Source organism: Suricata suricatta, chromosome 13 (genome assembly GCF_006229205.1).
Source record: "Suricata suricatta isolate VVHF042 chromosome 13, meerkat_22Aug2017_6uvM2_HiC, whole genome shotgun sequence".
In the NCBI taxonomy this organism is placed as follows: Eukaryota; Metazoa; Chordata; class Mammalia; order Carnivora; family Herpestidae; genus Suricata; species Suricata suricatta.
Window position 1 is genome coordinate 62608533 of NC_043712.1, and position 2345 is coordinate 62610877.

The following is a 2345-nucleotide window of genomic DNA, read 5'->3' on the forward strand; positions in this document are numbered from 1 at the left end:
TGCAGCGGGGCCCTGGGCCGGCCGGCCGGCGGCGGCGGGAGGCGCAGACGGACCGGGGGGCTGCGCCGCAACGCCGCGCTGGACCGGGACTATCTGCACCGGCCCAGCTACTGCGACGCCGCCTTCGCTCTGGAGCAGATTTCCAAGGTGCATTTCAGGCTCTCTCTTCTCCTCCCACTCTCTTCCCTCCTCTTCCTCTTTGGGATTGACCCCGACACACACACACACACACACACACACACACACACACACACACACACAAACACTCTCAAGCACTCACACACACACCTCTCCAGGAAAAGCAGCAGACAAGTGGGGATTGAAAAATTCAAACCCTCCCTCCGGTCCTAGGAGGAAAGGGCTGTCTGAGCTCCGCAGGGGGTGGGGTGTGTGTGTGTGTGTGTGTGTGTGTGTGTGTGTGTACACGCGCCCTCCCCGGCATGCCTTTTCCGGAGTGCTGGAAAGCGGTCCACAGTGGACCACCTCGAGGGCGCCCTCAGTGCGGCACAGCCCAGTGTCCCCAGCCCCGGAGCCCCCGGCTCCCGCGCCCCTGCCCCTATTTGCAACCTAAACCCCTGTAAGGCTGCCACATTTCTTAACATCTTGGAGGGGGAGGCGGAGTGGAGAGAGGCGGAGAGAGGGGGGGGGGAGGAGGGAGCCGAAATAAAGGTGGTTTCCTCTTTTGGCAGCCAGTTTTGCTTTTGTTGAGCATGAAATCTCTGCCCCCTTAAAAATTATCCTTGGAAGAGGTTATCTCCCCTCTTCCTTTTTAGTTTTTGAGCCACCTCTTCTCAGAGCCTGAGGGGAAAGGGAAAGTTGTAAACAAATTGCCACCTTAAATCCGCGGTACTGGTCTGCCAAGCGGCCCGGTTCATTGTGTTTACGAGGCTCGCTGAAATGTGTGGAATCCAGGGAAGGCGAGCACCCAGACGGGGGCCCGCCGGGGCAGCGGCCAGCGCCGGGGAAACGCCGCCGCCGGGAGCAGCCAGCGCCCAGCCAGGACCCCCGCCTGCGCCGGCCTGGGCCCTTCCCCTGTGCACTTGGCTACTTTTTGCTTTTAACCAGATGGGAAGGGAGAGGAGGGAAAGATCCATGTGGCTGCCCTCTTCCGATCACAAATGTTGTAAGTTGCAGATGGCTGCCCCACTTCCTAATTCAGCTCACACAGCGTCTCCCAACGCTATGGAAATGCGTCGCGAGTGAGCGATCGCGGCAGCGCTCACCACGTGGATTCCCACTTACTACCACGCCGGGCGGGGGTCAGCATAAGGGAGCCCGCATACATTGTTCCCAGAGCGCGCTAGTCTCCCAGCCCCCTTCCGTGCCGGGGCACCCAGGGAGAGGGGTAAAAGATTGGGGCTTCACTTTCGGGAAAGGGACCCATGGTTTGCTGGTTCTTAAATGGTGGGCTCCATCGCGGACACTGCGCAGCCCCTCCCTTACCGGTTCCGGGGTGAATATTGCCTATGTTGAGTGATTTCTCTCCTCTCTGCCTCGGCTTCCCTTCTCCCTGGTCTCGCAGCCCTGCTCCCCAGCGCCTCAAGCCTTCGGGGATGTTGCACTGGTCGAGCGGGGCAGGGGGGTGCCCCTGCTGTCGCCAAAGTGCAGCTCCCACGCTGCAGCTCCACTTTGATTTATGTCCAGGAGACCTCCACGCCGCTCGCCTTATCCGGGGCCCGCCTGGGTTTCAGTCCCCAAGGCACCCCCTCCCACGGCTGTCGCGGGATCCGCGGGCGGGTGCGCGCAAGCGGGCGTGGGCGCACGGGCCGCGACTCCCCGGCGCTCACTCCTCCCTTCTGCTTCATCCTCAGGGGAAAGCTACTGGCCGGAAAGCGCCGCTGTGGCTGAGAGCGAAGTTTCAGAGACTCTTATTTAAACTGGGTTGTTACATTCAAAAAAACTGCGGCAAGTTCTTGGTTGTGGGCCTCCTCATATTTGGGGCCTTCGCTGTGGGATTAAAGGCAGCTAATCTCGAGACCAACGTGGAGGAGCTGTGGGTGGAAGGTAAGAGACCCAGCGCCTGCCGCAGCGCCCTCTCGTCCCCCAGCTCGGGCCCCCTTCCCGTCCTCCTTCCAACTGATAAAGATATTTGCCAGCGTACACCTAGAGCCTTTCTATGGCGAGCGTGAACCCCCTGCCCGCACCAGGGGGAATTGTTTATTGTTTGGGCGCCTGGCCGGGAGCCAGGCCCGCCCGACAAAGGCCGCGCTGTAATCTACTCGGGGCGCTTTGCTTTGCTAGGTGTTGTGGGAGAGAGAGGCGAGGGCGGGCCGGCGGGGGCGCGGGGGCCCTCCGCGGGCCGGACCACTCCGCGCGGCTGGGGACCCTCGGGGCCTGTCGCCGCC

The 2345-nt window shown here is 61.9% G+C and overlaps 1 protein-coding gene across 1 annotated transcript in view; it reads left to right on the forward strand.

Annotated features, from left to right (window-relative positions):
• The first annotated feature begins 8 nt into the window (after positions 1–8).
• Positions 9–2345, forward strand: part of PTCH1 (patched 1) — a 63632-nt gene continuing 61295 nt past the window's right edge. Inside the window, exons 1-2 of the mRNA XM_029920522.1 lie at positions 9–147; positions 1812–2004. The gene's annotated coding sequence lies outside the window, so the exon portion shown is untranslated. The remainder of the gene's footprint in view (positions 148–1811; positions 2005–2345) is intronic.